This window comes from Hyperolius riggenbachi, chromosome 8 (assembly GCF_040937935.1).
Source record: "Hyperolius riggenbachi isolate aHypRig1 chromosome 8, aHypRig1.pri, whole genome shotgun sequence".
NCBI lineage: Eukaryota > Metazoa > Chordata > Amphibia > Anura > Hyperoliidae > Hyperolius > Hyperolius riggenbachi.
The window spans coordinates 26,990,115-27,015,224 of record NC_090653.1 but is presented as its reverse complement, the minus strand read 5'-3'; the positions used below and the strand labels follow the sequence as shown (position 1 = coordinate 27,015,224).

The following is a 25,110-nucleotide window of genomic DNA, read 5'->3' as shown; positions in this document are numbered from 1 at the left end:
CATCAGCAGAAGCTGCACACAGTCTCCCTTTCCAAACAGCTATGCGACAGAAGAAAGCGGTTTGGTTCTTTTTGTTTTTTCCGAGTCAGCCTATAGTGAACAGACTGAAGACTTAACAAAGATGGCCAGCCAAGTGCAGGACTCCTGCATAAGGAGTCAATCCAGCGGTAAAGACAAGCATCTCAAGGAAGTGTCGCTGCTGCGTGAGAGATTAAGAAAGAGGCCTTCCCTGACCGGGAATCGAACCCAGGCCGCGGCGGTGAGAGCGCCGAATCCTAGCCACTAGACCACCAGGGAGAGATGAAAGAACCTCCACATGAACGCTGAGGAGAAATGTGACAGGATGAAAGCTGGCTGCTAATTTGTGCTGCGTGTTTTTTTCCAGAAAGTTGGAATCTCCCTTGAGAGCTTTGCATGTCTTCCAAATAGTCCAACTTCCTCCTTGGTCTTATGCCTGGTACACACCATGCAATTTCCCATTCGTGAAAGCACAGAGCTCTCTGATGAAGGTCTGGCAGGAAGGAGCAGTGGGAAGAGGAAGAGGGTAATAATGGGAAAGAGTGACATGAGTGACGGCAAAGCAATTCATCACGGCATGGATCGTTCGGGTGCCGCCGCGTGCTGTTCTCTGTGGAGTTGACTTATTTTACCGTCAGAAGGCTTGGGAGCCTTCATCTCTCCCTGGTGGTCTAGTGGCTAGGATTCGGCGCTCTCACCGCCGCGGCCCGGGTTCGATTCCCGGTCAGGGAAGGCCTCCTTTTTTCTTGATCTCTCACGCAGCAGCGGCACTTCCTTGGGTCGCTTGTCTTAACCGCTGGATTGACTCCTTATGCAGGCTCCATTGCCTGCAACAGTAAGATGGTAAGAGCAGTAAAGCCTGGTACACACCATGCAATTTCCCATCAGATAGATGGGTCGAATAGATCATTTCTGGCAGGTCCGATCTGATTCCCGATCGTTTTTCTGATCGATTTGCATACAAGTGGCCGGAATATCGATCAGAAAAACGATCGGAAATCCGATCGGATCTGTCAGAAATTATCTATTGACTCATCTATCTGATGGGAAATTGCATGGTGTGTAACAGGCATAAGACCAAAGAGGAAGGTGGACCATTTGGAAGACATGCAAGACTGCAAAGCTTTCAAGGGAGATTCCAACTTTCTGGAAAAAACATGCAGCACACATTATCAGCCAGGTTTCACCCCGTCATTTTTCTCCTCAGCGTTCATGTGTATGAAAAAGAAAATGTAAAAACCCCTTTAACTCAGATCCAGATCATGGAATCATCCCTAGGAGGCAGTGTGCGACTGCCAAGAGGCATGCAGGGAGACCTCCATCAGCAGAAGCTGCACACAGTCTCCCTTTCCAAACAGCTATGCGACAGAAGAAAGCGGTTTGGTTCTTTTTGTTTTTTCCGAGTCAGCCTATAGTGAACAGACTGAAGACTTAACAAAGATGGCCAGCCAAGTGCAGGACTCCTGCATAAGGAGTCAATCCAGCGGTAAAGACAAGCATCTCAAGGAAGTGTCGCTGCTGCGTGAGAGATTAAGAAAGAGGCCTTCCCTGACCGGGAATCGAACCCGGGCCGCAGCGGTGAGAGCGCCGAATCCTAGCCACTAGACCAGCAGGGAGAGATGAAAGAACATCCACATGAACGCTGAGGAGAAAAGTGACAGGATGAAAGCTGGCTGCTAATTTGTGCTGCGTGTTTTTTTCCAGAAAGTTGGAATCTCCCTTGAGAGCTTTGCATGTCTTCCAAATAGTCCAACTTCCTCCTTGGTCTTATGCCTGGTACACACCATGCAATTTCCCATTCGTGAAAGCACAGAGCTCTCTGATGAAGGTCTGGCAGGAAGGAGCAGTGGGAAGAGGAAGAGGGTAATAATGGGAAAGAGTGACATGAGTGACAGCAAAGCAATTCATCATGGCATGGATCGTTCGGGTGCCGCCGCGTGCTGTTCTCTGTGGAGTTGACTTATTTTACCGTCAGAAGGCTTGGGAGCCTTCATCTCTCCCTGGTGGTCTAGTGGCTAGGATTCGGTGCTCTCACCGCCGCGGCCCGGGTTCGATTCCCGGTCAGGGAAGGCCTCCTTCTTTTTTCTTGATCTCTCACGCAGCAGCGGCACTTCCTTGAGTCGCTTGTCTTAACCGCTGGATTGACTCCTTATGCAGGCTCCATTGCCTGCAACAGTAAGATGGTAAGAGCAGTAAAGCCTGGTACACACCATGCAATTTCCCATCAGATAGATGGGTCGAATAGATCATTTCTGGCAGGTCCGATCTGATTCCCGATCGTTTTTCTGATCGATTTGCATACAAGTGACCGGAATATCGATCAGAAAAACGATCGGAAATCCGATCGGATCTGTCAGAAATTATCTATTGACTCATCTATCTGATGGGAAATTGCATGGTGTGTAACAGGCATAAGACCAAAGAGGAAGGTGGACCATTTGGAAGACATGCAAGACTGCAAAGCTTTCAAGGGAGATTCCAACTTTCTGGAAAAAACATGCAGCACACATTATCAGCCAGGTTTCACCCCGTCATTTTTCTCCTCAGCGTTCATGTGTATGAAAAAGAAAATGTAAAAAACCCTTTAACTCAGATCCAGATCATGGAATCATCCCTAGGAGGCAGTGTGCGACTGCCAAGAGGCATGCAGGGAGACCTCCATCAGCAGAAGCTGCACACAGTCTCCCTTTCCAAACAGCTATGCGACAGAAGAAAGCGGTTTGGTTCTTTTTGTTTTTTCCGAGTCAGCCTATAGTGAACAGACTGAAGACTTAACAAAGATGGCCAGCCAAGTGCAGGACTCCTGCATAAGGAGTCAATCCAGCGGTAAAGACAAGCATCTCAAGGAAGTGTCGCTGCTGCGTGAGAGATTAAGAAAGAGGCCTTCCCTGACCGGGAATCGAACCCGGGCCGCGGCGGTGAGAGCGCCGAATCCTAGCCACTAGACCACCAGGGAGAGATGAAAGAACATCCACATGAACGCTGAGGAGAAAAGTGACAGGATGAAAGCTGGCTGCTAATTTGTGCTGCGGGTTTTTTTCCAGAAAGTTGGAATCTCCCTTGAGAGCTTTGCATGTCTTCCAAATAGTCCAACTTCCTCCTTGGTCTTATGCCTGGTACACACCATGCAATTTCCCATTCGTGAAAGCACAGAGCTCTCTGATGAAGGTCTGGCAGGAAGAAGCAGTGGGAAGAGGAAGAGGGTAATAATGGGAAAGAGTGACATGAGTGACGGCAAAGCAATTCATCACGGCATGGATCGTTCGGGTGCCGCCGCGTGCTGTTCTCTGTGGAGTTGACTTATTTTACCGTCAGAAGGCTTGGGAGCCTTCATCTCTCCCTGGTGGTCTAGTGGCTAGGATTCGGCGCTCTCACCGCCGCGCCCTGGGTTCGATTCCCGGTCAGGGAAGGCCTCCTTCTTTTTTCTTGATCTCTCATGCAGCAGCGGCACTTCCTTGAGTCGCTTGTCTTAACCGCTGGATTGACTCCTTATGCAGGCTCCATTGCCTGCAACAGTAAGATGGTAAGAGCAGTAAAGCCTGGTACACACCATGCAATTTCCCATCAGATAGATGGGTCGAATAGATCATTTCTGGCAGGTCCGATCTGATTCCTGATCGTTTTTCTGATCGATTTGCATACAAGTGACCGGAATATCGATCAGAAAAACGATCGGAAATCCGATCGGATCTGTCAGAAATTATCTATTGACTCATCTATCTGATGGGAAATTGCATGGTGTGTAACAGGCATAAGACCAAAGAGGAAGGTGGACCATTTGGAAGACATGCAAGACTGCAAAGCTTTCAAGGGAGATTCCAACTTTCTGGAAAAAACATGCAGCACACATTATCAGCCAGGTTTCACCCCGTCATTTTTCTCCTCAGCGTTCATGTGTATGAAAAAGAAAATGTAAAAACCCCTTTAACTCAGATCCAGATCATGGAATCATCCCTAGGAGGCAGTGTGCGACTGCCAAGAGGCATGCAGGGAGACCTCCATCAGCAGAAGCTGCACACAGTCTCCCTTTCCAAACAGCTATGCGACAGAAGAAAGCGGTTTGGTTCTTTTTGTTTTTTCCGAGTCAGCCTATAGTGAACAGACTGAAGACTTAACAAAGATGGCCAGCCAAGTGCAGGACTCCTGCATAAGGAGTCAATCCAGCGGTAAAGAAACGCATCTCAAGGAAGTGTCGCTGCTGCGTGAGAGATTAAGAAAGAGGCCTTTCCTGACCGGGAATCGAACCCAAGCCGCAGCGGTGAGAGAGCCGAATCCTAGCCACTAGACCACCAGGGAGAGATGAAAGAACATCCACATGAATGCTGAGGAGAAAAGTGACAGGATGAAAGCTGGCTGCTAATTTGTGCTGCGTGTTTTTTTCCAGAAAGTTGGAATCTCCCTTGAGAGCTTTGCATGTCTTCCAAATAGTCCAACTTCCTCCTTGGTCTTATGCCTGGTACACACCATGCAATTTCCCATTCGTGAAAGCACAGAGCTCTCTGATGAAGGTCTGGCAGGAAGGAGCAGTGGGAAGAGGAAGAGGGTAATAATGGGAAAGAGTGACATGAGTGACGGCAAAGCAATTCATCACGGCATGGATCGTTCGGGTGCCGCCGCGTGCTGTTCTCTGTGGAGTTGACTTATTTTACCGTCAGAAGGCTTGGGAGCCTTCATGTCTCCCTGGTGGTCTAGTGGCTAGGATTCGGCGCTCTCACCGCCGCGGCCCAGGTTCGATTCCTGGTCAGGGAAGGCCTCCTTCTTTTTTCTTGATCTCTCACGCAGCAGCGGCACTTCCTTGAGTCGCTTGTCTTAACCGCTGGATTGACTCCTTATGCAGGCTCCATTGCCTGCAACAGTAAGATGGTAAGAGCAGTAAAGCCTGGTACACACCATGCAATTTCCCATCAGATAGATGGGTCGAATAGATCATTTCTGGCAGGTCCGATCTGATTCCCGATCGTTTTTCTGATCGATTTGCATACAAGTGACCGGAATATCGATCAGAAAAACGATCGGAAATCCGATCGGATCTGTCAGAAATTATCTATTGACTCATCTATCTGATGGGAAATTGCATGGTGTGTAACAGGCATAAGACCAAAGAGGAAGGTGGACCATTTGGAAGACATGCAAGACTGCAAAGCTTTCAAGGGAGATTCCAACTTTCTGGAAAAAACATGCAGCACACATTATCAGCCAGGTTTCACCCCGTCATTTTTCTCCTCAGCGTTCATGTGTATGAAAAAGAAAATGTAAAAACCCCTTTAACTCAGATCCAGATCATGGAATCATCCCTAGGAGGCAGTGTGCGACTGCCAAGAGGCATGCAGGGAGACCTCCATCAGCAGAAGCTGCACACAGTCTCCCTTTCCAAACAGCTATGCGACAGAAGAAAGCGGTTTGGTTCTTTTTGTTTTTTCCGAGTCAGCCTATAGTGAACAGACTGAAGACTTAACAAAGATGGCCAGCCAAGTGCAGGACTCCTGCATAAGGAGTCAATCCAGCGGTAAAGACAAGCATCTCAAGGAAGTGTCGCTGCTGCGTGAGAGATTAAGAAAGAGGCCTTCCCTGACCGGGAATCGAACCCGGGCCGCGGCGGTGAGAGCGCCAAATCCTAGCCACTAGACCACCAGGGAGAGATGAAAGAACATCCACATGAACGCTGAGGAGAAAAGTGACAGGATGAAAGCTGGCTGCTAATTTGTGCTGCGTGTTTTTTTCCAGAAAGTTGGAATCTCCCTTGAGAGCTTTGCATGTCTTCCAAATAGTCCAACTTCCTCCTTGGTCTTATGCCTGGTACACACCATGCAATTTCCCATTCGTGAAAGCACAGAGCTCTCTGATGAAGGTCTGGCAGGAAGGAGCAGTGGGAAGAGGGTAATAATGGGAAAGAGTGACATGAGTGACGGCAAAGCAATTCATCACGGCATAGATCGTTCGGGTGCCGCCGCGTGCTGTTCTCTGTGGAGTTGACTTATTTTACCGTCAGAAGGCTTGGGAGCCTTCATCTCTCCCTGGTGGTCTAGTGGCTAGGATTCGGCGCTCTCACCGCCGCGGCCCGGGTTCGATTCCCGGTCAGGGAAGGCCTCCTTCTTTTTTCTTGATCTCTCACGCAGCAGCGGCACTTCCTTGAGTCGCTTGTCTTAACCGCTGGATTGACTCCTTATGCAGGCTCCATTGCCTGCAACAGTAAGATGGTAAGAGCAGTAAAGCCTGGTACACACCATGCAATTTCCCATCAGATAGATGGGTCGAATAGATCATTTCTGGCAGGTCCGATCTGATTCCCGATCGGTTTTCTGATCGATTTGCATACAAGTGACCGGAATATCGATCAGAAAAACGATCGGAAATCCGATCGGATCTGTCAGAAATTATCTATTGACTCATCTATCTGATGGGAAATTGCATGGTGTGTAACAGGCATAAGACCAAAGAGGAAGGTGGACCATTTGGAAGACATGCAAGACTGCAAAGCTTTCAAGGGAGATTCCAACTTTCTGGAAAAAACATGCAGCACACATTATCAGCCAGGTTTCACCCCGTCATTTTTCTCCTCAGCGTTCATGTGTATGAAAAAGAAAATGTAAAAACCCCTTTAACTCAGATCCAGATCATGGAATCATCCCTAGGAGGCAGTGTGCGACTGCCAAGAGGCATGCAGGGAGACCTCCATCAGCAGAAGCTGCACACAGTCTCCCTTTCCAAACAGCTATGCGACAGAAGAAAGCGGTTTGGTTCTTTTTGTTTTTTCCGAGTCAGCCTATAGTGAACAGACTGAAGACTTAACAAAGATGGCCAGCCAAGTGCAGGACTCCTGCATAAGGAGTCAATCCAGCGGTAAAGACAAGCATCTCAAGGAAGCGTCGCTGCTGCGTGAGAGATTAAGAAAGAGGCCTTCCCTGACCGGGAATCGAACCAGGGCCGCGGCGGTGAGAGCGCCGAATCCTAGCCACTAGACCACCACGGAGAGATGAAAGAGCATCCACATGAACGCTGAGGAGAAAAGTGACAGGATGAAAGCTGGCTGCTAATTTGTGCTGCGTGTTTTTTTCCAGAAAGTTGGAATCTCCCTTGAGAGCTTTGCATGTCTTCCAAATAGTCCAACTTCCTCCTTGGTCTTATGCCTGGTACACACCATGCAATTTCCCATTCGTGAAAGCACAGAGCTCTCTGATGAAGGTCTGGCAGGAAGGAGCAGTGGGAAGAGGAAGAGGGTAATAATGGGAAAGAGTGACATGAGTGACGGCAAAGCAATTCATCACGGCATAGATCGTTCGGGTGCCGCCGCGTGCTGTTCTCTGTGGAGTTGACTTATTTTACCGTCAGAAGGCTTGGGAGCCTTCATCTCTCCCTGGTGGTCTAGTGGCTAGGATTCGGCGCTCTCACCGCTGCGGCCCGGGTTCGATTCCCGGTCAGGGAAGGCCTCCTTCTTTTTTCTTGATCTCTCACGCAGCAGCGGCACTTCCTTGAGTCGCTTGTCTTAACCGCTGGATTGACTCCTTATGCAGGCTCCATTGCCTGCAACAGTAAGATGGTAAGAGCAGTAAAGCCTGGTACACACCATGCAATTTCCCATCAGATAGATGGGTCGAATAGATCATTTCTGGCAGGTCCGATCTGATTCCCGATCGTTTTTCTGATCGATTTGCATACAAGTGACCGGAATATCGATCAGAAAAACGATCGGAAATCCGATCGGATCTGTCAGAAATTATCTATTGACTCATCTATCTGATGGGAAATTGCATGGTGTGTAACAGGCATAAGACCAAAGAGGAAGGTGGACCATTTGGAAGACATGCAAGACTGCAAAGCTTTCAAGGGAGATTCCAACTTTCTGGAAAAAACATGCAGCACACATTATCAGCCAGGTTTCACCCCGTCATTTTTCTCCTCAGCGTTCATGTGTATGAAAAAGAAAATGTAAAAACCCCTTTAACTCAGATCCAGATCATGGAATCATCCCTAGGAGGCAGTGTGCGACTGCCAAGAGGCATGCAGGGAGACCTCCATCAGCAGAAGCTGCACACAGTCTCCCTTTCCAAACAGCTATGCGACAGAAGAAAGCGGTTTGGTTCTTTTTGTTTTTTCCGAGTCAGCCTATAGTGAACAGACTGAAGACTTAACAAAGATGGCCAGCCAAGTGCAGGACTCCTGCATAAGGAGTCAATCCAGCGGTAAAGACAAGCATCTCAAGGAAGTGTCGCTGCTGCGTGAGAGATTAAGAAAGAGGCCTTCCCTGACCGGAAATCGAACCCGGGCCGCGGCGGTGAGAGCGCCAAATCCTAGCCACTAGACCACCAGGGAGAGATGAAAGAACATCCACATGAACGCTGAGGAGAAAAGTGACAGGATGAAAGCTGGCTGCTAATTTGTGCTGCGTGTTTTTTTCCAGAAAGTTGGAATCTCCCTTGAGAGCTTTGCATGTCTTCCAAATAGTCCAACTTCCTCCTTGGTCTTATGCCTGGTACACACCATGCAATTTCCCATTCGTGAAAGCACAGAGCTCTCTGATGAAGGTCTGGCAGGAAGGAGCAGTGGGAAGAGGAAGAGGGTAATAATGGGAAAGAGTGACATGAGTGACGGCAAAGCAATTCATCACGGCATAGATCGTTCGGGTGCCGCCGCGTGCTGTTCTCTGTGGAGTTGACATATTTTACCGTCAGAAGGCTTGGGAGCCTTCATCTCTCCCTGGTGGTCTAGTGGCTAGGATTCGGCGCTCTCACCGCCGCGGCCCAGGTTCGATTCCTGGTCAGGGAAGGCCTCCTTCTTTTTTCTTGATCTCTCACGCAGCAGCGGCACTTCCTTGAGTCGCTTGTCTTAACCGCTGGATTGACTCCTTATGCAGGCTCCATTGCCTGCAACAGTAAGATGGTAAGAGCAGTAAAGCCTGGTACACACCATGCAATTTCCCATCAGATAGATGGGTCGAATAGATCATTTCTGGCAGGTCCGATCTGATTCCCGATCGTTTTTCTGATCGATTTGCATACAAGTGACCGGAATATCGATCAGAAAAACGATCGGAAATCCGATCGGATCTGTCAGAAATTATCTATTGACTCATCTATCTGATGGGAAATTGCATGGTGTGTAACAGGCATAAGACCAAAGAGGAAGGTGGACCATTTGGAAGACATGCAAGACTGCAAAGCTTTCAAGGGAGATTCCAACTTTCTGGAAAAAACATGCAGCACACATTATCAGCCAGGTTTCACCCCGTCATTTTTCTCCTCAGCGTTCATGTGTATGAAAAAGAAAATGTAAAAACCCCTTTAACTCAGATCCAGATCATGGAATCATCCCTAGGAGGCAGTGTGCGACTGCCAAGAGGCATGCAGGGAGACCTCCATCAGCAGAAGCTGCACACAGTCTCCCTTTCCAAACAGCTATGCGACAGAAGAAAGCGGTTTGGTTCTTTTTGTTTTTTCCGAGTCAGCCTATAGTGAACAGACTGAAGACTTAACAAAGATGGCCAGCCAAGTGCAGGACTCCTGCATAAGGAGTCAATCCAGCGGTAAAGACAAGCATCTCAAGGAAGTGTCGCTGCTGCGTGAGAGATTAAGAAAGAGGCCTTCCCTGACCGGGAATCTAACCCGGGCCGCGGCGGTGAGAGCGCCGAATCCTAGCCACTAGACCACCAGGGAGAGATGAAAGAACATCCACATGAACGCTGAGGAGAAAAGTGACAGGATGAAAGCTGGCTGCTAATTTGTGCTGCGTGTTTTTTTCCAGAAAGTTGGAATCTCCCTTGAGAGCTTTGCATGTCTTCCAAATAGTCCAACTTCCTCCTTGGTCTTATGCCTGGTACACACCATGCAATTTCCCATTCGTGAAAGCACAGAGCTCTCTGATGAAGGTCTGGCAGGAAGGAGCAGTGGGAAGAGGAAGAGGGTAATAATGGGAAAGAGTGACATGAGTGACGGCAAAGCAATTCATCACGGCATAGATCGTTCGGGTGCCGCCGCGTGCTGTTCTCTGTGGAGTTGACTTATTTTACCGTCAGAAGGCTTGGGAGCCTTCATCTCTCCCTGGTGGTCTAGTGGCTAGGATTCGGTGCTCTCACCGCCGCGGCCCGGGTTCGATTCCCGGTCAGGGAAGGCCTCCTTCTTTTTTCTTGATCTCTCACGCAGCAGCGGCACTTCCTTGAGTCGCTTGTCTTAACCGCTGGATTGACTCCTTATGCAGGCTCCATTGCCTGCAACAGTAAGATGGTAAGAGCAGTAAAGCCTGGTACACACCATGCAATTTCCCATCAGATAGATGGGTCGAATAGATCATTTCTGGCAGGTCTGATCTGATTCCCGATCGGTTTTCTGATCGATTTGCATACAAGTGACCGGAATATCGATCAGAAAAACGATCGGAAATCCGATCGGATCTGTCAGAAATTATCTATTGACTCATCTATCTGATGGGAAATTGCATGGTGTGTAACAGGCATAAGACCAAAGAGGAAGGTGGACCATTTGGAAGACATGCAAGACTGCAAAGCTTTCAAGGGAGATTCCAACTTTCTGGAAAAAACATGCAGCACACATTATCAGCAAGGTTTCACCCCGTCATTTTTCTCCTCAGCGTTCATGTGTATGAAAAAGAAAATGTAAAAACCCCTTTAACTCAGATCCAGATCATGGAATCATCCCTAGGAGGCAGTGTGCGACTGCCAAGAGGCATGCAGGGAGACCTCCATCAGCAGAAGCTGCACACAGTCTCCCTTTCCAAACAGCTATGCGACACAAGAAAGCGGTTTGGTTCTTTTTGTTTTTTCCGAGTCAGCCTATAGTGAACAGACTGAAGACTTAACAAAGATGGCCAGCCAAGTGCAGGACTCCTGCATAAGGAGTCAATCCAGCGGTAAAGACAAGCATCTCAAGGAAGCGTCGCTGCTGCGTGAGAGATTAAGAAAGAGGCCTTCCCTGACCGGGAATTGAACCAGGGCCGCAGCGGTGAGAGCGCCGAATCCTAGCCACTAGACCACCAGGGAGAGATGAAAGAGCATCCACATGAACGCTGAGGAGAAAAGTGACAGGATGAAAGCTGGCTGCTAATTTGTGCTGCGTGTTTTTTTCCAGAAAGTTGGAATCTCCCTTGAGAGCTTTGCATGTCTTCCAAATAGTCCAACTTCCTCCTTGGTCTTATGCCTGGTACACACCATGCAATTTCCCATTCGTGAAAGCACAGAGCTCTCTGATGAAGGTCTGGCAGGAAGGAGCAGTGGGAAGAGGAAGAGGGTAATAATGGGAAAGAGTGACATGAGTGACGGCAAAGCAATTCATCACGGCATAGATTGTTCGGGTGCCGCCGCATGCTGTTCTCTGTGGAGTTGACTTATTTTACCGTCAGAAGGCTTGGGAGCCTTCATCTCTCCCTGGTGGTCTAGTGGCTAGGATTCGGCGCTCTCACCGCCGCGGCCCGGGTTTGATTCCCGGTCAGGGAAGGCCTCCTTCTTTTTTCTTGATCTCTCACGCAGCAGCGGCACTTCCTTGAGTCGCTTGTCTTAACCGCTGGATTGACTCCTTATGCAGGCTCCATTGCCTGCAACAGTAAGATGGTAAGAGCAGTAAAGCCTGGTACACACCATGCAATTTCCCATCAGATAGATGGGTTGAATAGATCATTTCTGGCAGGTCCGATCTGATTCCCGATCGGTTTTCTGATCGATTTGCATACAAGTGACCGGAATATCGATCAGAAAAACGATCGGAAATCCGATCGGATCTGTCAGAAATTATCTATTGACTCATCTATCTGATGGGAAATTGCATGGTGTGTAACAGGCATAAGACCAAAGAGGAAGGTGGACCATTTGGAAGACATGCAAGACTGCAAAGCTTTCAAGGGAGATTCCAACTTTCTGGAAAAAACATGCAGCACACATTATCAGCCAGGTTTCACCCCGTCATTTTTCTCCTCAGCGTTCATGTGTATGAAAAAGAAAATGTAAAAACCCCTTTAACTCAGATCCAGATCATGGAATCATCCCTAGGAGGCAGTGTGCGACTGCCAAGAGGCATGCAGGGAGACCTCCATCAGCAGAAGCTGCACACAGTCTCCCTTTCCAAACAGCTATGCGACAGAAGAAAGCGGTTTGGTTCTTTTTGTTTTTTCCGAGTCAGCCTATAGTGAACAGACTGAAGACTTAACAAAGATGGCCAGCCAAGTGCAGGACTCCTGCATAAGGAGTCAATCCAGCGGTAAAGACAAGCATCTCAAGGAAGTGTCGCTGCTGCGTGAGAGATTAAGAAAGAGGCCTTCCCTGACCGGGAATCGAACCCGGGCCGCGGCGGTGAGAGCGCCGAATCCTAGCCACTAGACCACCAGGGAGAGATGAAAGAACATCCACATGAACGCTGAGGAGAAAAGTGACAGGATAAAAGCTGGCTGCTAATTTGTGCTGCGTGTTTTTTTCCAGAAAGTTGGAATCTCACTTGAGAGCTTTGCATGTCTTCCAAATAGTCCAAATTCCTCCTTGGTCTTATGCCTGGTACACACCATGCAATTTCCCATTCGTGAAAGCACAGAGCTCTCTGATGAAGGTCTGGCAGGAAGGAGCAGTGGGAAGAGGAAGAGGGTAATAATGGGAAAGAGTGACATGAGTGACGGCAAAGCAATTCATCACGGCATGGATCGTTCGGGTGCCGCTGCGTGCTGTTCTCTGTGGAGTTGACTTATTTTACCGTCAGAAGGCTTGGGAGCCTTTATCTCTCCCTGGTGGTCTAGTGGCTAGGATTCGGCGCTCTCACCGCCGCGGCCCGGGTTCGATTCCCGGTCAGGGAAGGCCTCCTTCTTTTTTCTTGATCTCTCACGCAGCAGCGGCACTTCCTTGAGTCGCTTGTCTTAACCGCTGGATTGACTCCTTATGCAGGCTCCATTGCCTGCAACAGTAAGATGGTAAGAGCAGTAAAGCCTGGTACACACCATGCAATTTCCCATCAGATAGATGGGTCGAATAGATCATTTCTGGCAGGTCCGATCTGATTCCCGATCGTTTTTCTGATCGATTTGCATACAAGTGACCGGAATATCGATCAGAAAAACGATCGGAAATCCGATCGGATCTGTCAGAAATTATCTATTGACTCATCTATCTGATGGGAAATTGCATGGTGTGTAACAGGCATAAGACCAAAGAGGAAGGTGGACCATTTGGAAGACATGCAAGACTGCAAAGCTTTCAAGGGAGATTCCAACTTTCTGGAAAAAACATGCAGCACACATTATCAGCCAGGTTTCACCCCGTCATTTTTCTCCTCAGCGTTCATGTGTATGAAAAAGAAAATGTAAAAACCCCTTTAACTCAGATCCAGATCATGGAATCATCCCTAGGAGGCAGTGTGCGACTGCCAAGAGGCATGCAGGGAGACCTCCATCAGCAGAAGCTGCACACAGTCTCCCTTTCCAAACAGCTATGCGACAGAAGAAAGCGGTTTGGTTCTTTTTGTTTTTTCCGAGTCAGCCTATAGTGAACAGACTGAAGACTTAACAAAGATGGCCAGCCAAGTGCAGGACTCCTGCATAAGGAGTCAATCCAGCGGTAAAGACAAGCATCTCAAGGAAGTGTCGCTGCTGCGTGAGAGATTAAGAAAGAGGCCTTCCCTGACCGGGAATCTAACCCGGGCCGCGGCGGTGAGAGCGCCGAATCCTAGCCACTAGACCACCAGGGAGAGATGAAAGAACATCCACATGAACGCTGAGGAGAAAAGTGACAGGATGAAAGCTGGCTGCTAATTTGTGCTGCGTGTTTTTTTCCAGAAAGTTGGAATCTCCCTTGAGAGCTTTGCATGTCTTCCAAATAGTCCAACTTCCTCCTTGGTCTTATGCCTGGTACACACCATGCAATTTCCCATTCGTGAAAGCACAGAGCTCTCTGATGAAGGTCTGGCAGGAAGGAGCAGTGGGAAGAGGAAGAGGGTAATAATGGGAAAGAGTGACATGAGTGACGGCAAAGCAATTCATCACGGCATAGATCGTTCGGGTGCCGCCGCGTGCTGTTCTCTGTGGAGTTGACTTATTTTACCGTCAGAAGGCTTGGGAGCCTTCATCTCTCCCTGGTGGTCTAGTGGCTAGGATTCGGTGCTCTCACCGCCGCGGCCCGGGTTCGATTCCCGGTCAGGGAAGGCCTCCTTTTTTCTTGATCTCTCACGCAGCAGCGGCACTTCCTTGAGTCGCTTGTCTTAACCGCTGGATTGACTCCTTATGCAGGCTCCATTGCCTGCAACAGTAAGATGGTAAGAGCAGTAAAGCCTGGTACACACCATGCAATTTCCCATCAGATAGATGGGTCGAATAGATCATTTCTGGCAGGTCTGATCTGATTCCCGATCGGTTTTCTGATCGATTTGCATACAAGTGACCGGAATATCGATCAGAAAAACGATCGGAAATCCGATCGGATCTGTCAGAAATTATCTATTGACTCATCTATCTGATGGGAAATTGCATGGTGTGTAACAGGCATAAGACCAAAGAGGAAGGTGGACCATTTGGAAGACATGCAAGACTGCAAAGCTTTCAAGGGAGATTCCAACTTTCTGGAAAAAACATGCAGCACACATTATCAGCAAGGTTTCACCCCGTCATTTTTCTCCTCAGCGTTCATGTGTATGAAAAAGAAAATGTAAAAACCCCTTTAACTCAGATCCAGATCATGGAATCATCCCTAGGAGGCAGTGTGCGACTGCCAAGAGGCATGCAGGGAGACCTCCATCAGCAGAAGCTGCACACAGTCTCCCTTTCCAAACAGCTATGCGACACAAGAAAGCGGTTTGGTTCTTTTTGTTTTTTCCGAGTCAGCCTATAGTGAACAGACTGAAGACTTAACAAAGATGGCCAGCCAAGTGCAGGACTCCTGCATAAGGAGTCAATCCAGCGGTAAAGACAAGCATCTCAAGGAAGCGTCGCTGCTGCGTGAGAGATTAAGAAAGAGGCCTTCCCTGACCGGGAATTGAACCAGGGCCGCGGCGGTGAGAGCGCCGAATCCTAGCCACTAGACCACCAGGGAGAGATGAAAGAGCATCCACATGAACGCTGAGGAGAAAAGTGACAGGATGAAAGCTGGCTGCTAATTTGTGCTGCGTGTTTTTTTCCAGAAAGTTGGAATCTCCCTTGAGAGCTTTGCATGTCTTCCAAATAGTCCAACTTCCTCCTTGGTCTTATGCCTGGTACACACCATGCAATTTCCCATTCGTGAAAGCACAGAGCTCTCTGATGAAGGTCTGGCAGGAAGGAGCAGTGGGAAGAGGAAGAGGGTAATAATGGGAAAGAGTGACATGAGTGACGGCAAAGCAATTCATCACGGCATAGATCGTTCGGGTGCCGCCGCGTGCTGTTCTCTGTGGAGTTGACTTATTTTACCGTCAGAAGGCTTGGGAGCCTTCATCTCTCCCTGGTGGTCTAGTGGCTAGGATTCGGTGCTCTCACCGCCGCGGCCCGGGTTCGATTCCCGGTCAGGGAAGGCCTCCTTCTTTTTTCTTGATCTCTCACGCAGCAGCGGCACTTCCTTGAGTCGCTTGTCTTAACCGCTGGATTGACTCCTTATGCAGGCTCCATTGCCTGCAACAGTAAGATGGTAAGAGCAGTAAAGCCTGGTACACACCATGCAATTTCCCATCAGATAGATGGGTCGAATAGATCATTTCTGGCAGGTCCGATCTGATTCCCGATCGTTTTTCTGATCGATTTGCATACAAGTGACCGGAATATCGATCAGAAAAACGATCGGAAATCCGATCGGATCTGTCAGAAATTATCTATTGACTCATCTATCTGATGGGAAATTGCATGGTGTGTAACAGGCATAAGACCAAAGAGGAAGGTGGACCATTTGGAAGACATGCAAGACTGCAAAGCTTTCAAGGGAGATTCCAACTTTCTGGAAAAAACATGCAGCACACATTATCAGCCAGGTTTCACCCCGTCATTTTTCTCCTCAGCGTTCATGTGTATGAAAAAGAAAATGTAAAAACCCCTTTAACTCAGATCCAGATCATGGAATCATCCCTAGGAGGCAGTGTGCGACTGCCAAGAGGCATGCAGGGAGACCTCCATCAGCAGAAGCTGCACACAGTCTCCCTTTCCAAACAGCTATGCGACAGAAGAAAGCGGTTTGGTTCTTTTTGTTTTTTCCGAGTCAGCCTATAGTGAACAGACTGAAGACTTAACAAAGATGGCCAGCCAAGTGCAGGACTCCTGCATAAGGAGTCAATCCAGCGGTAAAGACAAGCATCTCAAGGAAGTGTCACTGCTGCGTGAGAGATTAAGAAAGAGGCCTTCCCTGACCGGGAATCGAACCCGGGCCACGGCGGTGAGAGCACCGAATCCTAGCCACTAGACCACCAGGGAGAGATTAAAGAACATCCACATGAACGCTGAGGAGAAAAGTGACAGGATGAAAGCTGGCTGCTAATTTGTGCTGCGTGTTTTTTTCCAGAAAGTTGGAATCTCCCTTGAGAGCTTTGCATGTCTTCCAAATAGTCCAACTTCCTCCTTGGTCTTATGCCTGGTACACACCATGCAATTTCCCATTCGTGAAAGCACAGAGCTCTCTGATGAAGGTCTGGCAGGAAGGAGCAGTGGGAAGAGGAAGAGGGTAATAATGGGAAAGAGTGACATGAGTGACGGCAAAGCAATTCATCACGGCATGGATCGTTCGGGTGCCGCCGCGTGCTGTTCTCTGTGGAGTTGACTTATTTTACCGTCAGAAGGCTTGGGAGCCTTCATCTCTCCCTGGTGGTCTAGTGGCTAGGATTCGGCGCTCTCACCGCCGCGGCCCGGGTTCGATTCCCGGTCAGGGAAGGCCTCCTTCTTTTTTCTTGATCTCTCACGCAGCAGCGGCACTTCCTTGGGTCGCTTGTCTTAACCGCTGGATTGACTCCTTATGCAGGCTCCATTGCCTGCAACAGTAAGATGGTAAGAGCAGTAAAGCCTGGTACACACCATGCAATTTCCCATCAGATAGATGGGTCGAATAGATCATTTCTGGCAGGTCCGATCTGATTCCCGATCGTTTTTCTGATCGATTTGCATACAAGTGACCGGAATATCGATCAGAAAAACGATCGGAAATCCGATCGGATCTGTCAGAAATTATCTATTGACTCATCTATCTGATGGGAAATTGCATGGTGTGTAACAGGCATAAGACCAAAGAGGAAGGTGGACCATTTGGAAGACATGCAAGACTGCAAAGCTTTCAAGGGAGATTCCAACTTTCTGGAAAAAACATGCAGCACACATTATCAGCCAGGTTTCACCCCGTCATTTTTCTCCTCAGCGTTCATGTGTATGAAAAAGAAAATGTAAAAACCCCTTTAACTCAGATCCAGATCATGGAATCATCCCTAGGAGGCAGTGTGCGACTGCCAAGAGGCATGCAGGGAGACCTCCATCAGCAGAAGCTGCACACAGTCTCCCTTTCCAAACAGCTATGCGACAGAAGAAAGCGGTTTGGTTCTTTTTGTTTTTTCCGAGTCAGCCTATAGTGAACAGACTGAAGACTTAACAAAGATGGCCAGCCAAGTGCAGGACTCCTGCATAAGGAGTCAATCCAGCGGTAAAGAAACGCATCTCAAGGAAGTGTCGCTGCTGCGTGAGAGATTAAGAAAGAGGCCTTCCCTGACCGGGAATCGAACCCGGGCCGCGGCGGTGAGAGCGCCGAATCCTAGCCACTAGACCACCATGGAGAGATGAAAGAACATCCACATGAACGCTGAGGAGAAAAGTGACAGGATGAAAGCTGGCTGCTAATTTGTGCTGCGTGTTTTTTTCCAGAAAGTTGGAATCTCCCTTGAGAGCTTTGCATGTCTTCCAAATAGTCCAACTTCCTCCTTGGTCTTATGCCTGGTACACACCATGCAATTTCCCATTCGTGAAAGCACAGAGCTCTCTGATGAAGGTCTGGCAGGAAGGAGCAGTGGGAAGAGGAAGAGGGTAATAATGGGAAAGAGTGACATGAGTGACGGCAAAGCAATTCATCACGGCATGGATCGTTCGGGTGCCGCCGCGTGCTGTTCTCTGTGGAGTTGACTTATTTTACCGTCAGAAGGCTTGGGAGCCTTCATCTCTCCCTGGTGGTCTAGTGGCTAGGATTCGGCGCTCTCACCGCCGCGGCCCGGGTTCGATTCCCGGTCAGGGAAGGCCACCTTCTTTTTTCTTGATCTCTCACGCAGCAGCGGCACTTCCTTGGGTCGCTTGTCTTAACCGCTGGATTGACTCCTTATGCAGGCTCCATTGCCTGCAACAGTAAGATGGTAAGAGCAGTAAAGCCTGGTACACACCATGCAATTTCCCATCAGATAGATGGGTCGAATAGATCATTTCTGGCAGGTCCGATCTGATTCCCGATCGTTTTTCTGATCGATTTGCATACAAGTGACCGGAATATCGATCAGAAAAACGATCGGAAATCCGATCGGATCTGTCAGAAATTATCTATTGACTCATCTATCTGATGGGAAATTGCATGGTGTGTAACAGGCATAAGACCAAAGAGGAAGGTGGACCATTTGGAAGACATGCAAGACTGCAAAGCTTTCAAGGGAGATTCCAACTTTCTGGAAAAAACATGCAGCACACACTATCAGCCAGGTTTCACCCCGTCATTTTTCTCCTCAGCGTTCATGTGTATGAAAAAGAAAATGTAAAAACCCCTTTAACTCAGATCCAGATCATGGAATCATCCCTAGGAGGCAGTGTGCGACTGCCAAGAGGCATGCAGGGAGACCTCCATCAGCAGAAGCTGCACACAGTCTCCCTTTCCAAACAGCTATGCGACAGAAGAAAGCGGTTTGGTTCTTTTTGTTTTTTCCGAGTCAGCCTATAGTGAACAGACTGAAGACTTAACAAAGATGGCCAGCCAAGTGCAGGACTCCTGCATAAGGAGTCAATCCAGCGGTAAAGACAAGCATCTCAAGGAAGTGTCGCTGCTGCGTGAGAGATTAAGAAAGAGGCCTTCCCTGACCGGGAATCGAACCCGGGCCGCGGCGGTGAGAGCGCCAAATCCTAGCCACTAGACCACCAGGGAGAGATGAAAGAACATCCACATGAACGCTGAGGAGAAAAGTGACAGGATGAAAGCTGGCTGCTAATTTGTGCTGCGTGTTTTTTTCCAGAAAGTTGGAATCTCCCTTGAGAGCTTTGCATGTCTTCCAAATAGTCCAACTTCCTCCTTGGTCTTATGCCTGGTACACACCATGCAATTTCCCATTCGTGAAAGCACAGAGCTCTCTGATGAAGGTCTGGCAGGAAGGAGCAGTGGGAAGAGGGTAATAATGGGAAAGAGTGACATGAGTGACGGCAAAGCAATTCATCACGGCATAGATCGTTCGGGTGCCGCCGCGTGCTGTTCTCTGTGGAGTTGACTTATTTTACCGTCAGAAGGCTTGGGAGCCTTCATCTCTCCCTGGTGGTCTAGTGGCTAGGATTCGGCGCTCTCACCGCCGCGGCCCGGGTTCGATTCCCGGTCAGGGAAGGCCTCCTTCTTTTTTCTTGATCTCTCACGCAGCAGCGGCACTTCCTTGAGTCGCTTGTCTTAACCGCTGGATTGACTCCTTATGCAGGCTCCATTGCCTGCAACAGTAAGATGGTAAGAGCAGTAAAGCCTGGTACACACCATGCAATTTCCCATCAGATAGATGGGTCGAATAGATCATTTCTGGCAGGTCCGATCTGATTCCCGATCGGTTTTCTGATCGATTTGCATACAAGTGACCGGAATATCGATCAGAAAAACGATCGGAAATCCGATCGGATCTGTCAGAAATTATCTATTGACTCATCTATCTGATGGGAAATTGCATGGTGTGTAACAGGCATAAGACCAAAGAGGAAGGTGGACCATTTGGAAGACATGCAAGACTGCAAAGCTTTCAAGGGAGATTCCAACTTTCTGGAAAAAACATGCAGCACACATTATCAGCCAGGTTTCACCCCGTCATTTTTCTCCTCAGCGTTCATGTGTATGAAAAAGAAAATGTAAAAACCCCTTTAACTCAGATCCAGATCATGGAATCATCCCTAGGAGGCAGTGTGCGACTGCCAAGAGGCATGCAGGGAGACCTCCATCAGCAGAAGCTGCACACAGTCTCCCTTTCCAAACAGCTATGCGACAGAAGAAAGCGGTTTGGTTCTTTTTGTTTTTTCCGAGTCAGCCTATAGTGAACAGACTGAAGACTTAACAAAGATGGCCAGCCAAGTGCAGGACTCCTGCATAAGGAGTCAATCCAGCGGTAAAGACAAGCATCTCAAGGAAGCGTCGCTGCTGCGTGAGAGATTAAGAAAGAGGCCTTCCCTGACCGGGAATCGAACCAGGGCCGCGGCGGTGAGAGCGCCGAATCCTAGCCACTAGACCACCACGGAGAGATGAAAGAGCATCCACATGAACGCTGAGGAGAAAAGTGACAGGATGAAAGCTGGCTGCTAATTTGTGCTGCGTGTTTTTTTCCAGAAAGTTGGAATCTCCCTTGAGAGCTTTGCATGTCTTCCAAATAGTCCAACTTCCTCCTTGGTCTTATGCCTGGTACACACCATGCAATTTCCCATTCGTGAAAGCACAGAGCTCTCTGATGAAGGTCTGGCAGGAAGGAGCAGTGGGAAGAGGAAGAGGGTAATAATGGGAAAGAGTGACATGAGTGACGGCAAAGCAATTCATCACGGCATAGATCGTTCGGGTGCCGCCGCGTGCTGTTCTCTGTGGAGTTGACTTATTTTACCGTCAGAAGGCTTGGGAGCCTTCATCTCTCCCTGGTGGTCTAGTGGCTAGGATTCGGCGCTCTCACCGCTGCGGCCCGGGTTCGATTCCCGGTCAGGGAAGGCCTCCTTCTTTTTTCTTGATCTCTCACGCAGCAGCGGCACTTCCTTGAGTCGCTTGTCTTAACCGCTGGATTGACTCCTTATGCAGGCTCCATTGCCTGCAACAGTAAGATGGTAAGAGCAGTAAAGCCTGGTACACACCATGCAATTTCCCATCAGATAGATGGGTCGAATAGATCATTTCTGGCAGGTCCGATCTGATTCCCGATCGTTTTTCTGATCGATTTGCATACAAGTGACCGGAATATCGATCAGAAAAACGATCGGAAATCCGATCGGATCTGTCAGAAATTATCTATTGACTCATCTATCTGATGGGAAATTGCATGGTGTGTAACAGGCATAAGACCAAAGAGGAAGGTGGACCATTTGGAAGACATGCAAGACTGCAAAGCTTTCAAGGGAGATTCCAACTTTCTGGAAAAAACATGCAGCACACATTATCAGCCAGGTTTCACCCCGTCATTTTTCTCCTCAGCGTTCATGTGTATGAAAAAGAAAATGTAAAAAACCCTTTAACTCAGATCCAGATCATGGAATCATCCCTAGGAGGCAGTGTGCGACTGCCAAGAGGCATGCAGGGAGACCTCCATCAGCAGAAGCTGCACACAGTCTCCCTTTCCAAACAGCTATGCGACAGAAGAAAGCGGTTTGGTTCTTTTTGTTTTTTCCGAGTCAGCCTATAGTGAACAGACTGAAGACTTAACAAAGATGGCCAGCCAAGTGCAGGACTCCTGCATAAGGAGTCAATCCAGCGGTAAAGACAAGCATCTCAAGGAAGTGTCGCTGCTGCGTGAGAGATTAAGAAAGAGGCCTTCCCTGACCGGGAATCGAACCCGGGCCGCGGCGGTGAGAGCGCCAAATCCTAGCCACTAGACCACCAGGGAGAGATGAAAGAACATCCACATGAACGCTGAGGAGAAAAGTGACAGGATGAAAGCTGGCTGCTAATTTGTGCTGCGTGTTTTTTTTCCAGAAAGTTGGAATCTCCCTTGAGAGCTTTGCATGTCTTCCAAATAGTCCAACTTCCTCCTTGGTCTTATGCCTGGTACACACCATGCAATTTCCCATTCGTGAAAGCACAGAGCTCTCTGATGAAGGTCTGGCAGGAAGGAGCAGTGGGAAGAGGAAGAGGGTAATAATGGGAAAGAGTGACATGAGTGACGGCAAAGCAATTCATCACGGCATAGATCGTTCGGGTGCGTGCCGCCTGCGTGCTGTTCTCTGTGGAGTTGACTATATATTTACCGTCAGAAGGCTTGGGAGCCTTCATCTCTCCCTGGTGGTCTAGTGGCTAGGATTCGGCGCTCTCACCGCCGCGGCCCAGGTTCGATTCCTGGTCAGGGAAGGCCTCCTTCTTTTTTCTTGATCTCTCACGCAGCAGCGGCACTTCCTTGAGTCGCTTGTCTTAACCGCTGGATTGACTCCTTATGCAGGCTCCATTGCCTGCAACAGTAAGATGGTAAGAGCAGTAAAGCCTGGTACACACCATGCAATTTCCCATCAGATAGATGGGTCGAATAGATCATTTCTGGCAGGTCCGATCTGATTCCCGATCGTTTTTCTGATCGATTTGCATACAAGTGACCGGAATATCGATCAGAAAAACGATCGGAAATCCGATCGGATCTGTCAGAAATTATCTATTGACTCATCTATCTGATGGGAAATTGCATGGTGTGTAACAGGCATAAGACCAAAGAGGAAGGTGGACCATTTGGAAGACATGCAAGACTGCAAAGCTTTCAAGGGAGATTCCAACTTTCTGGAAAAAACATGCAGCACACATTATCAGCCAGGTTTCACCCCGTCATTTTTCTCCTCAGCGTTCATGTGTATGAAAAAGAAAATGTAAAAACCCCTTTAACTCAGATCCAGATCATGGAATCATCCCTAGGAGGCAGTGTGCGACTGCCAAGAGGCATGCAGGGAGACCTCCATCAGCAGAAGCTGCACACAGTCTCCCTTTCCAAACAGCTATGCGACAGAAGAAAGCGGTTTGGTTCTTTTTGTTTTTTCCGAGTCAGCCTATAGTGAACAGACTGAAGACTTAACAAAGATGGCCAGCCAAGTGCAGGACTCCTGCATAAGGAGTCAATCCAGCGGTAAAGACAAGCATCTCAAGGAAGTGTCGCTGCTGCGTGAGAGATTAAGAAAGAGGCCTTCCCTGACCGGGAATCTAACCCGGGCCGCGGCGGTGAGAGCGCCGAATCCTAGCCACTAGACCACCAGGGAGAGATGAAAGAACATCCACATGAACGCTGAGGAGAAAAGTGACAGGATGAAAGCTGGCTGCTAATTTGTGCTGCGTGTTTTTTTCCAGAAAGTTGGAATCTCCCTTGAGAGCTTTGCATGTCTTCCAAATAGTCCAACTTCCTCCTTGGTCTTATGCCTGGTACACACCATGCAATTTCCCATTCGTGAAAGCACAGAGCTCTCTGATGAAGGTCTGGCAGGAAGGAGCAGTGGGAAGAGGAAGAGGGTAATAATGGGAAAGAGTGACATGAGTGACGGCAAAGCAATTCATCACGGCATAGATCGTTCGGGTGCCGCCGCGTGCTGTTCTCTGTGGAGTTGACTTATTTTACCGTCAGAAGGCTTGGGAGCCTTCATCTCTCCCTGGTGGTCTAGTGGCTAGGATTCGGCGCTCTCACCGCCGCGGCCCGGGTTCGATTCCCGGTCAGGGAAGGCCTCCTTCTTTTTTCTTGATCTCTCACGCAGCAGCGGCACTTCCTTGAGTCGCTTGTCTTAACCGCTGGATTGACTCCTTATGCAGGCTCCATTGCCCTGCCAACAGTAAGATGGTAAGAGCAGTAAAGCCTGGTACACACACCATGCAATTTCCCATCAGATAGATGGGTCGAATAGATCATTTCTGGCAGGTCTGATCTGATTCCCGATCGGTTTTCTGATCGATTTGCATACAAGTGACCGGAATATCGATCAGAAAAACGATCGGAAATCCGATCGGATCTGTCAGAAATTATCTATTGACTCATCTATCTGATGGGAAAATTGCATGGGTGTGTAACAGGCATAAGACCCAAAGAGGAAGGTGGACCATTTGGAAGACATGCAAGACTGCAAAGCTTTCAAGGGAGATTCCAACTTTCTGGAAAAAACATGCAGCAGCACATTATCAGCAAGGTTTCACCCCGTCATTTTTCTCCTCAGCGTTCATGTGTATGAAAAAGAAAATGTAAAAACCCCCTTTAACTCAGATCCAGATCATGGAACATCCCTAGGAGCAGTGTGCGACTGTGAGGCAGGTGCGACTGCCACGGAGGCATGCGCCCATCAGCAGAAGCTGCACACAGTCTCCCTTTCCAAACAGCTATGCGACAGAAGAAAGCGGTTTGGTTCTTTTTGTTTTTTTCCGAGTCAGCCTATAGTGAACAGACTGAAGACTTAACAAAGATGGCCAGCCAAGTGCAGGACTCCTGCATAAGGAGTCAATCCAGCTGGTAAAGACAAGCATCTCAAGGAAGCGTCGCTGCTGCGTGAGAGATTAAGAAAGAGGCCTTCCCTGACCGGGAATGAACCAGGGCCGCGGCGGTGAGAGCGCCCGAATCCTAGCCACTAGACCACACAGGGAGAGATAGAAAGAGCATCCACATGAACGCTGAGGAGAAAAGTGACAGGATGAAAGCTGGCTGCTAATTTGTGCTGCGTGTTTTTTTCCAGAAAGTTGGAATCTCCCTTGAGAGCTTTGCATGTCTTCCAAATAGTCCAACTTCCTCCTTGGTCTTATGCCTGGTACACACCATGCAATTTCCCATTCGTGAAAGCACAGAGCTCTCTGATGAAGGTCTGGCAGGAAGGAGCAGTGGGAAGAGGAAGAGGGTAATAATGGGAAAGAGTGACATGAGTGACGGCAAAGCAATTCATCACGGCATAGGATCGTTCGGGTGCCCGCCGCGTGCTGTTCTCTGTGGAGTTGACTTATTTTACCGTCAGAAGGCTTGGGAGCCTTCATCTCTCCCTGGTGGTCTAGTGGCTAGGATTCGGCGCTCTCACCGCCGCGGCCCGGGTTCGATTCCCGGTCAGGGAAGGCCTCCTTCTTTTTTCTTGATCTCTCACGCAGCAGCGGCACTTCCTTGAGTCGCTTGTCTTAACCGCTGGATTGACTCCTTATGCAGGCTCCATTGCCTGCAACAGTAAGATGGTAAGAGCAGTAAAGCCTGGTACACACCATGCAATTTCCCATCAGATAGATGGGTCGAATAGATCATTTCTGGCAGGTCCGATCTGATTCCCGATCGTTTTTCTGATCGATTT

The 25,110-nt window shown here is 48.8% G+C and overlaps 33 non-coding genes across 33 annotated transcripts; 19 read left to right on the top strand and 14 right to left on the bottom strand.

Annotated features, from left to right (window-relative positions):
- Positions 1–225: 225 nt before the first annotated feature.
- On the bottom strand, positions 226–297 carry TRNAE-CUC (transfer RNA glutamic acid (anticodon CUC)). Its single transcript has one exon. It is a non-coding gene; the product is annotated as a tRNA-Glu (tRNA).
- A 381-nt stretch (positions 298–678) lies between these two features.
- On the top strand, positions 679–750 carry TRNAE-CUC (transfer RNA glutamic acid (anticodon CUC)). The gene has a single exon. It is a non-coding gene; the product is annotated as a tRNA-Glu (tRNA).
- Positions 751–1,562: 812 nt separating this feature from the next.
- On the bottom strand, positions 1,563–1,634 carry TRNAE-CUC (transfer RNA glutamic acid (anticodon CUC)). The gene has a single exon. It is a non-coding gene; the product is annotated as a tRNA-Glu (tRNA).
- Positions 1,635–2,015: 381 nt separating this feature from the next.
- On the top strand, positions 2,016–2,087 carry TRNAE-CUC (transfer RNA glutamic acid (anticodon CUC)). The gene has a single exon. It is a non-coding gene; the product is annotated as a tRNA-Glu (tRNA).
- Positions 2,088–2,902: 815 nt separating this feature from the next.
- TRNAE-CUC (transfer RNA glutamic acid (anticodon CUC)) lies at positions 2,903–2,974 on the bottom strand. The gene has a single exon. It is a non-coding gene; the product is annotated as a tRNA-Glu (tRNA).
- Positions 2,975–3,355: 381 nt separating this feature from the next.
- On the top strand, positions 3,356–3,427 carry TRNAE-CUC (transfer RNA glutamic acid (anticodon CUC)). The gene has a single exon. It is a non-coding gene; the product is annotated as a tRNA-Glu (tRNA).
- Positions 3,428–4,695: 1,268 nt separating this feature from the next.
- On the top strand, positions 4,696–4,767 carry TRNAE-CUC (transfer RNA glutamic acid (anticodon CUC)). Its single transcript has one exon. It is a non-coding gene; the product is annotated as a tRNA-Glu (tRNA).
- Positions 4,768–5,582: 815 nt separating this feature from the next.
- Positions 5,583–5,654, bottom strand: TRNAE-CUC (transfer RNA glutamic acid (anticodon CUC)). Its single transcript has one exon. It is a non-coding gene; the product is annotated as a tRNA-Glu (tRNA).
- Positions 5,655–6,029: 375 nt separating this feature from the next.
- On the top strand, positions 6,030–6,101 carry TRNAE-CUC (transfer RNA glutamic acid (anticodon CUC)). The gene has a single exon. It is a non-coding gene; the product is annotated as a tRNA-Glu (tRNA).
- A 1,268-nt stretch (positions 6,102–7,369) lies between these two features.
- TRNAE-CUC (transfer RNA glutamic acid (anticodon CUC)) lies at positions 7,370–7,441 on the top strand. Its single transcript has one exon. It is a non-coding gene; the product is annotated as a tRNA-Glu (tRNA).
- An 815-nt stretch (positions 7,442–8,256) lies between these two features.
- Positions 8,257–8,328, bottom strand: TRNAE-CUC (transfer RNA glutamic acid (anticodon CUC)). Its single transcript has one exon. It is a non-coding gene; the product is annotated as a tRNA-Glu (tRNA).
- A 381-nt stretch (positions 8,329–8,709) lies between these two features.
- On the top strand, positions 8,710–8,781 carry TRNAE-CUC (transfer RNA glutamic acid (anticodon CUC)). Its single transcript has one exon. It is a non-coding gene; the product is annotated as a tRNA-Glu (tRNA).
- Positions 8,782–9,596: 815 nt separating this feature from the next.
- Positions 9,597–9,668, bottom strand: TRNAE-CUC (transfer RNA glutamic acid (anticodon CUC)). The gene has a single exon. It is a non-coding gene; the product is annotated as a tRNA-Glu (tRNA).
- Positions 9,669–10,049: 381 nt separating this feature from the next.
- On the top strand, positions 10,050–10,121 carry TRNAE-CUC (transfer RNA glutamic acid (anticodon CUC)). The gene has a single exon. It is a non-coding gene; the product is annotated as a tRNA-Glu (tRNA).
- A 1,268-nt stretch (positions 10,122–11,389) lies between these two features.
- On the top strand, positions 11,390–11,461 carry TRNAE-CUC (transfer RNA glutamic acid (anticodon CUC)). Its single transcript has one exon. It is a non-coding gene; the product is annotated as a tRNA-Glu (tRNA).
- Positions 11,462–12,276: 815 nt separating this feature from the next.
- Positions 12,277–12,348, bottom strand: TRNAE-CUC (transfer RNA glutamic acid (anticodon CUC)). Its single transcript has one exon. It is a non-coding gene; the product is annotated as a tRNA-Glu (tRNA).
- Positions 12,349–12,729: 381 nt separating this feature from the next.
- TRNAE-CUC (transfer RNA glutamic acid (anticodon CUC)) lies at positions 12,730–12,801 on the top strand. The gene has a single exon. It is a non-coding gene; the product is annotated as a tRNA-Glu (tRNA).
- Positions 12,802–13,616: 815 nt separating this feature from the next.
- On the bottom strand, positions 13,617–13,688 carry TRNAE-CUC (transfer RNA glutamic acid (anticodon CUC)). Its single transcript has one exon. It is a non-coding gene; the product is annotated as a tRNA-Glu (tRNA).
- Positions 13,689–14,069: 381 nt separating this feature from the next.
- Positions 14,070–14,141, top strand: TRNAE-CUC (transfer RNA glutamic acid (anticodon CUC)). Its single transcript has one exon. It is a non-coding gene; the product is annotated as a tRNA-Glu (tRNA).
- An 812-nt stretch (positions 14,142–14,953) lies between these two features.
- On the bottom strand, positions 14,954–15,025 carry TRNAE-CUC (transfer RNA glutamic acid (anticodon CUC)). The gene has a single exon. It is a non-coding gene; the product is annotated as a tRNA-Glu (tRNA).
- Positions 15,026–15,406: 381 nt separating this feature from the next.
- TRNAE-CUC (transfer RNA glutamic acid (anticodon CUC)) lies at positions 15,407–15,478 on the top strand. Its single transcript has one exon. It is a non-coding gene; the product is annotated as a tRNA-Glu (tRNA).
- An 815-nt stretch (positions 15,479–16,293) lies between these two features.
- On the bottom strand, positions 16,294–16,365 carry TRNAE-CUC (transfer RNA glutamic acid (anticodon CUC)). The gene has a single exon. It is a non-coding gene; the product is annotated as a tRNA-Glu (tRNA).
- A 381-nt stretch (positions 16,366–16,746) lies between these two features.
- Positions 16,747–16,818, top strand: TRNAE-CUC (transfer RNA glutamic acid (anticodon CUC)). Its single transcript has one exon. It is a non-coding gene; the product is annotated as a tRNA-Glu (tRNA).
- Positions 16,819–17,633: 815 nt separating this feature from the next.
- On the bottom strand, positions 17,634–17,705 carry TRNAE-CUC (transfer RNA glutamic acid (anticodon CUC)). Its single transcript has one exon. It is a non-coding gene; the product is annotated as a tRNA-Glu (tRNA).
- A 381-nt stretch (positions 17,706–18,086) lies between these two features.
- Positions 18,087–18,158, top strand: TRNAE-CUC (transfer RNA glutamic acid (anticodon CUC)). The gene has a single exon. It is a non-coding gene; the product is annotated as a tRNA-Glu (tRNA).
- An 815-nt stretch (positions 18,159–18,973) lies between these two features.
- On the bottom strand, positions 18,974–19,045 carry TRNAE-CUC (transfer RNA glutamic acid (anticodon CUC)). Its single transcript has one exon. It is a non-coding gene; the product is annotated as a tRNA-Glu (tRNA).
- Positions 19,046–19,420: 375 nt separating this feature from the next.
- Positions 19,421–19,492, top strand: TRNAE-CUC (transfer RNA glutamic acid (anticodon CUC)). The gene has a single exon. It is a non-coding gene; the product is annotated as a tRNA-Glu (tRNA).
- Positions 19,493–20,760: 1,268 nt separating this feature from the next.
- Positions 20,761–20,832, top strand: TRNAE-CUC (transfer RNA glutamic acid (anticodon CUC)). The gene has a single exon. It is a non-coding gene; the product is annotated as a tRNA-Glu (tRNA).
- An 815-nt stretch (positions 20,833–21,647) lies between these two features.
- Positions 21,648–21,719, bottom strand: TRNAE-CUC (transfer RNA glutamic acid (anticodon CUC)). The gene has a single exon. It is a non-coding gene; the product is annotated as a tRNA-Glu (tRNA).
- Positions 21,720–22,108: 389 nt separating this feature from the next.
- Positions 22,109–22,180, top strand: TRNAE-CUC (transfer RNA glutamic acid (anticodon CUC)). Its single transcript has one exon. It is a non-coding gene; the product is annotated as a tRNA-Glu (tRNA).
- Positions 22,181–22,995: 815 nt separating this feature from the next.
- Positions 22,996–23,067, bottom strand: TRNAE-CUC (transfer RNA glutamic acid (anticodon CUC)). The gene has a single exon. It is a non-coding gene; the product is annotated as a tRNA-Glu (tRNA).
- Positions 23,068–23,448: 381 nt separating this feature from the next.
- On the top strand, positions 23,449–23,520 carry TRNAE-CUC (transfer RNA glutamic acid (anticodon CUC)). The gene has a single exon. It is a non-coding gene; the product is annotated as a tRNA-Glu (tRNA).
- Positions 23,521–24,811: 1,291 nt separating this feature from the next.
- TRNAE-CUC (transfer RNA glutamic acid (anticodon CUC)) lies at positions 24,812–24,883 on the top strand. The gene has a single exon. It is a non-coding gene; the product is annotated as a tRNA-Glu (tRNA).
- The last annotated feature ends 227 nt before the right edge of the window (positions 24,884–25,110 follow it).